Source organism: Lathyrus oleraceus, chromosome 5 (genome assembly GCF_024323335.1).
Source record: "Lathyrus oleraceus cultivar Zhongwan6 chromosome 5, CAAS_Psat_ZW6_1.0, whole genome shotgun sequence".
Taxonomy (NCBI): Eukaryota; Viridiplantae; Streptophyta; class Magnoliopsida; order Fabales; family Fabaceae; genus Lathyrus; species Lathyrus oleraceus.
Window position 1 is genome coordinate 269,269,490 of NC_066583.1, and position 7,965 is coordinate 269,277,454.

Below are 7,965 nucleotides of genomic sequence, written 5' to 3' on the forward strand. Positions count from 1 at the left end.
TGTACAGAAGCATGATAGGTAGTCTGCTGTATCTAACTGCAAGTAGACCTGACATTTCCTATGCAGTTGGAGTGTGTGCCAGATATCAAGCAGAGCCCAAGGTGAGTCACTTGAATCAAGTCAAAAGGATCCTCAAGTACATCAATGGGACATGTGACTATGGGATGCTGTACTCACATGGGTCTGAGCCTGTCCTATCTGGGTACTGTGATGCTGATTGGGCTGGAAGTGCTGATGACAGAAAAAGCACATCAGGTGGATGTTTCTTCTTAGGAGAAAACCTCATATCGTGGTTCAGCAAGAAGCAGAACTGTGTCTCTCTGTCCACTGCAGAGGCTGAATACATAGCGGCTGGAAGCAGTTGCTCCCAACTGGTTTGGATGAAACAAATGCTCACTGAGTACAATGTCACTCAAAATGTCATGACATTGTTCTGTGATAATCTCAGTGCCATCAACATCTCCAAGAATCCCATCCAACACAGCAGGACCAAACATATTGACATTAGGTACCACTTCATCAGAGATCTGGTGGAAGACAAGGTGATCACTTTGGAACATGTAGCCACGGATCTTCAACTGGCTGACATATTTACAAAGGCTCTGGATGCTACTCAGTTTGAAAACTTAAGGAGCAAACTGGGAATATGTCTCTCTGAGACATTATAGCAATCACTGATGTTTGGGATAAACTGTTTAATATCTCTGCCTATTAAACAATTTGTACTAGGCTATGATTGGTCAACAGATCATAGCTATGCTGCTTGCAACAAGGGTGGATACAAGAGGGTAAGGAGGCACCCTACAGAGAGAAGGCCACTGTATCTGCAGGAGTTCAAGGATGCTGTTCATGCAGGAGTGGTTCTGGATGTCAGAAACAACATCATGGCATCTGATATGGTGGTACCTACTGTAAAGCAAAAGTGGGTGATCACTTGATCGAAGCTGTGAAGCAAGATCAAGTGGATGTGAACTTGGTTGAAACTGTGAAGTAAAACCAAGTCTGGAACTCTGTCATTGTGCTCTGACTATGTTGTTGGCTTTGGCAACATTTGTGACAAAAAGGGGGAGTAATAACCACCAATACCCCTGACAAACAGAGTGGGTCTCTACAACAGACTCTCATGACAGATCTGAAGATTCCCCCCTTGCAGCTGATGTTGAAGTTTAGGTGCAACTTCGAATATATGTGTGCTGCTATGTGAAGTTTTTATTTAACTTCCATGTGTGTGAGTGTGCTGCCACTCTGAGTGTATTAGCTAGTTTTATTCCGCTGCCATGAACTCTGTTATGGGGATCAAAGTGTTTTAGCCAAAAATTTGCCAAAGGGGGAGTTTGTAGGTGTTTAATTGGCTGCATTGTATGGTAAAACACTAATGTCTTGACTGATGTCATGACATGTATATGTAACTACATTGTAGTTACTGCAGGACTAGCTAACACAGGATTATTGAATGCTGTGACATTCATACCTGTCAACAGATACTAAGGAACAGAAGCTCTGTTAGAACTTAGTATTCATTTGCAGTCTGGTTATCAAGGAAGAACCAGACCTGGCATAAGGCCTACTGACTGAATGTCAAACTGGATGTTGTGACATTCATCATTGACAGCAGCTACTGAAGATTGGGCAGAGTGGTGTTCTGCTATACTTCAGCATTTTAGTTAGTTTGTTCTTCAAGAGAATTACAGAACTAACTTAAGGCCAACTATGTAAATGTTAAGTTGGACACTTTGACATTTACTAATGTAAGCTGGTACTGTAGTATGGTCATATTGATCATGTACAGGTCAGCAGTTTTGTACAGTCTGGTTTCTGGGAAAACAGACTCAGCATATGGACCTTGATGTCGAGCTGAATGTCGTGACATTCATGCCTGACAGCATATGCTAAATTGTAGGTTGTTCAGTTTTCTGTTACAGCTTTCTCAGGCTATTCTTTAGGAAGTCAACAGCTTAGAGAAAATCCAGGAAATCAACAACCAAGCTACATTCAATGAACCTAACAAATAGCCTATTTGTTAGCAACCTAAATATTGAATTTGAGGGAACGTATGTGACCTAAAATTCAGGAAAATACAGGTGCAAAAGCCCAGGTGCTGCAATATAAAAAGGAAGGCATTCCTCCATTCAGTTTCAGGGATTTTGAGGCGTGAAGATTTAGTGTGTCCATCATACTTCACTGCTGTATTTTTGTGAGTCTAGAATTAGACGTATCTTGTAAGCCAAGTCATTATCAAATAGATGATTGCTTTGGCATAGGGTGTTCATTGAGTTGTAAGTGTTGTGTCACTCAAAGCTTTTAAGCGTGAGTGCTGTGTATCTTGGTTTAAGCTGTGAAGCATAACCAAGAGTTGTTTTTGAAGTGTGACTTCAAAGTGTTTTTAATATCACTGAGGTGATTGAGGGGGAGTGAGTAGGAACTCTGATCTTAGGTTAAGATTGAAATTGCATTGGGTAGGGATTAAGTGATAAGTTGTAAACGGGTGAGTTTAGCTTTGAATTGATACTACTAATAGTGGATTTCCTCCCTGGCTTGGTAGCCCCCAGATGTAGGTCATGTTGGACTGAACTGGGTGAACAATTACTTGTGTTATTTATTGCACTTACAGTTAAGTTCTGCATAATCCCTGTCTGTGCAGAATTGGATGTCATAACAACCAGTGTGACATCCAAAGTCTGATAACTAGAATTTCATGTTTCTCTTCAGAAGAGTCCCCTGAAAATATATCCTTGATATGTTCATCCTAATCGGTGACGGATATCTTTCTTTTCCCTCGCAGGAGTCTATCCTTGATATGTTCACTCTAACCGGTGATGGATATTCTCTTCTTTGGTATTCTACCCATTAAAAAGGTAGTTGCAATCCCTATTTTGTTCCTCATTGAGTCTATCCTTGATATGATCATCTTAACCGGTAACAAATTTTCTCTTTGATTGGTATTCTATCCAGTAACTGATAAATGTAATTCCTACTTGTGTCCCCCTTTTTCAGAGTCTATCCTTGATATGTTCATCCTAACCGATGACGGATTTTCTCTTTGATTTGGTCTTCTACCCAGTAACCGGTAGTTGTAAATCCTGCGTTGTTCCCTCACAGAGTTTATCCTTGATATGTTCATCCTAATCGGTGACGGATTCTCTCTCCGACGGTTTTCTATCCGGATTTCGATAAATGTAATTCCCCTTTTGTCCAGTAGGTATATCCTTGATATGTTCATCTTAACCGATGACGGGTATCCTCCTTGACATTCCCAGGCAAGTCTATCCTTGATATGTTCACTTTAACAGGTGATGGATTTTCTTCCCTGTCGAGTTTATCCTTGATATGTTTATCCTAATCGATGACGGATACTCTCACCCTTTTGGTCTGCTTCCCAATAGCTGGTAGTTGTAAATCCTACTTTTTCTGCAGTTTTCCCCAGCAAGGTTATTCTTACCCAGTAACCGGTAATGAATACTCCCTCCTGGCGGTCCTCAGCGAGTCATCCTTGATATGTTCATCCTAACCGATAACGGATGTTTCTCCCTGTCAGATCTTTATTGTCTCCTTACCCAGTAACAGGTAGTAGATAATAGATTTATGTTCCTCCTGTGTTGAAGTTTATTTCTTCCCCAGTTGAGTTAAGTGCGGTTTTCCTTAGTGAAATCGTTTTTCCCATGCACGAGTCGAGTACTTCAGTTTTAGCCTGACCTACCCGTATTCCCCGCAGATGTTTTGTTTCCCCAGCTGAGTCTCTCCATTTTGTATGGAATCCCTCGAGTCCCCCAGTAGTTTTAAGTCGTAGCCTGGCCTACACATAACTCCTTTTTATCCCCTCAAAGTCTCTATCTCCCCAATGAGTTTTCCATATGGAATGCACTATACTCCTGTGGACTTTCGATTTCTCTGATTTCTTTTTCCTTTGTGGCAATATTTCTCCATAGAGCATTAGCTTTTGCATTCATATCATATGCATCATGAGGTCTCTTAGGGACCAAAATTTGTTTCTATATGTTGTTATTTAAGCCCACTCTACTGAGTCGAGCCAAAGATTTTAACCTTCACCTCCTCAGTTAGAATGTCCTTAAATAGAGGAAGTTGTAAGAGCTCAATTTTGACCCTAAGATCCCTCATGCAATTTCATCATAAGCATTAGCATTGGGATCATGTCTTGGCATCCTCCTTACCCCTCTTTCATTGGGTTTATTTTGGGAGAGATCACCAAGCACTTTATGATTATATCATACTTGTATATTATCATTTTTACTAACTAAAATATCAAAAATATGTCTTTGCATTTGAGTAACTCTTTTGTAGGAAGGGCATGATCTCATTGATCACATCTAGGGTTTGAGACCCTCATGAACAAAGAGCACAACCAAGAATTGATTCAAGAATGGTTATGAACATCATATATGAGTCCCATTGATTCCTACGTGTTATATTGATCAAGTTTTCTTCAAGAGTTTGAGGGTGATTTGCCTTGGAAACCCTAGTTTGACTGGGTATCTTGAGTAACTTCTCCAACAAGCTATCTCACCAATTGATCAAATTTCTCAAGGGACACTTCAAATTTCATCATCTTATGCATATATGATCTACCATGAGCGAAGAAAGTCAAGATATTTGGAAATTAACAAGTTGGTTGATGGTGGTTGGCCAGATGAATTCATCTAATCAAAACTGGGTCTCCCTAGACCCTGTATCCTACACTTTTCACCATATGAAAATTATTCCAAGAGAAACCTTACTCTAAATGACATTATAAAAACTTTAATGTTGAGACCTAGAGCTAGTTTTGCTTGGAAAAGCATTTTCTATGTTGAAACATTATAGGTCATTTTGTCTAAACCCTAATTTGAAAGTCAACTTCCCAAGGCCATAATTTTCTCAATTTTTATGAGATGAAAGATTTCCAAGTCTCACAATCAAATTCAATGTGTCTACTTCAACTTTTATGTTTGGAGTGGGAGCTAATTCAACTTTTCTGAGCATGTGATATGAGGCTACATTATAGGTCACTTTTGACCTATACCATTGATCAAGTGATTTTTCCAAACTTCAAAAATTCATAACTCTATCATTTCAAATCCAAATGACATGAAATTTGTGACCATTTTGAAGGTCTTTAAGATAGCTATAACTTTAATGAATACACTTTTCTCATTTGAAACTCCCATAAAAAGTTAAGCAAGGTGGAATATTGAGACATATGGCTTGACACTTAGAAAAAAATTTATATGTCAAATTTTTCCAAACTTCCACCTCAAAATTCTCCAAGTTCCAAGCTCCAAATGAAAACGTGTTCAACATAAAACTTGTTCCTTTTGATCTCACCTTTCCAAAGAGCTCAAATTCATTCATTTTGGATGAGAAATGCATAAGTTGCACATCGCTTAAACAGGCTGATATCATTTGGCATGGATCCAACTTCAAGCAACAATGCACATGTGCCTTGCAATCTAAGCTAACTTCAAAGCATCTGAACTTCAAATTTGGACTTTCATCTATCATTCCATGGGCCTATGCGCGCCCATACACCATTCCTTCATCATTTTGCCAATTTTGGAAAGTGGAAGTGATTGTGCAAATATCACTTGATTCCCCTATAAATGAAGCTTCATTTGCTCAGAAATCACAACAACATTGCGCCAGCTTTGATCCCCCATTGAAAACCCTTCACTCTCATAGGATAAATCTGATAAATTCATTTGAATTTGAGCTTGAATCTCCACTATTTTGGAATTCAATTCTCCAGGAATCCATTGCTTCTAAACCTTTCCATTCCTCTCCTGCAAGCAATTGAAGTGATTCCAAGTGCAAGTAAGCTCAAGATCCATCGTTTTCAAACCTCCATTGAAGGTAATTTACAGAAATTTTAAACTCTTCGATTCTCTCAATTTATTGCTCAATTCCATTGATTATTTGGTTGTCTGAAGTCCTACCAATGTAGGCAAGAAGATTGAGTTGCTTTGAGGTCAAATCGAAGCAACTCAGTTCATGTACCTCAGATTTCAATTCCACATATCTCTTAATATATTTGGAATTGGAGCAATTGGAGGTTAGATTCGAGCTCAGCGTCATTTTCTCTTTAAGATCATGTCCTTATTTCATTTTTTGGTGATGGTTTAGCTTGACCAGTCCGGTGAGTGCCACCGGAGAAGATGACCGGAGCTCTGGCTCCGGCGATGAGGTGTCTTGCATTTGAACCATAGGATCCATCTTCCACGTTCTAATCTTGACCATCCTTTGTAATTACCATCTAAGCCACGCGGTTGACTAAAGAACATGTGGAACTCGTGTTTTGGATCATCAGATCTGCCACCTCAATTAATGAGGGAGATCTGATGGTCCACGTATTTTTGAATTTCTGATATTTTGTTTTAATTGCATTTTCTTCAATAGTTCATATTAAATTCAATATTGATCCAAAAAATAAGGGACTTTCACCAAAAAAATTCAAATATTTTTCTCTTTCATATTCTGAATTAAAATTATTTTTTGGATCATTATTAATATTTTTCATAAATTAATTGATTTTTCATTTGTTTTTAATTGTTTAAAAATATTTTTAAATGTCCAAAAATTATGAAATTTTTTCTCCAAGGTCCTTTGACCTTGTTTGACCTATGATAAATCTCATGGCCATTTCTTTGGTGTTTTGATGAGATTTTAGGATTTGGACAAAACATATTTGAATTTAATGCACTATTTTATTATTTTTAATTGAATAAATGCCATTTTAATTTTGTTGACCATTTGTTGACTTTGTCAAACTAATATCATTGGATTTAGGGGATTGATGGAATGTACATTCCATCTCCCAAAATGAATGAATGATATTAATTTGGTAAAAGTCCTCCTTTGACCAATTTGTGATCTCATTCATCCCCTCCCCTCTTCATCTAATTCCTCTTCTTCATTCTTTCATTTCCATTTGGCCTATGACATCTCAAAGTCCTAATACTAGTTGATTGAAAATTGACATGAGTATGGATGAGATTAGGCCACACCTTTTGCATATTTTTTTGTGTGTGGTATGTTTCATGAGCATAGTTCATAATACAATGTCTCCAACATGCATTAACACCAAAAGTCTATTGCCCGACCTCAAATAGTTGTGACTTCTACATAAGTCCAATTAAGATTGCTTAACATAGCGCTAAATTTTTGACACAAAAGGCATAAGCATTCTAGTTACTGAGATTGTAAGTCTCCCCTCTTTCATGGTATTGTGTGGAAACTTGGCCTTCTTTCCTTCCTTTGGAAGATGTTTTGGTTCAAGGATCCATGATTGTGATAAGTGGTTTGAGTGTTCTCCAAATAATGTCTTAAGAAAGCAAAGCAAAACTAACCTCTAACCTACTAACTATTGACTTTATTTTTAAGCTTTTACTTTGATGTAATTTACTTTTTTGCACTTTATTTCATTTGCCATTATACATATCATTCTAATTGTTTATGTTAATGCAATTTTCACTTTGTCCATTTGGACCATATTGTGTGATATATTTTGTTTGTATGTACTTTGGTTGTTTGTTTGGTCTTCGACCATTAATGTACATAATAATCACAAAAACCATAAAAAACTTTTGAGTGGACTGTTGGCTTGATCTTGGAAAAATGGACTTAGAATCTAGGCAACCTCCCTAAGCTAAAGGACTTGGCAAATGCCAATTTGTGAAGAACCAAGTGCTTGCAATTTGAAATTCATCTGATACATCATTCAAGATCTCTCTTGGTTCATCTGCAACATGATCATTGTGAAGCTGTTATTTTGAACCTGTGGCTTGTGGAATTCATCTGTTGCATGGGTTATTTTGGAGAAGATCATGGAATGGATAAGCTTGGATGTGGTCATCTTTATTTGATGCCTTGCTCTTCAAGATAATATAATTGTGCATTTGTGTGTTGCTTGATTCTAAAAAGTCCAAGGGAATTCTGGGTTTCTATTGACATTTTTGTCTATTGGATTACTACCCA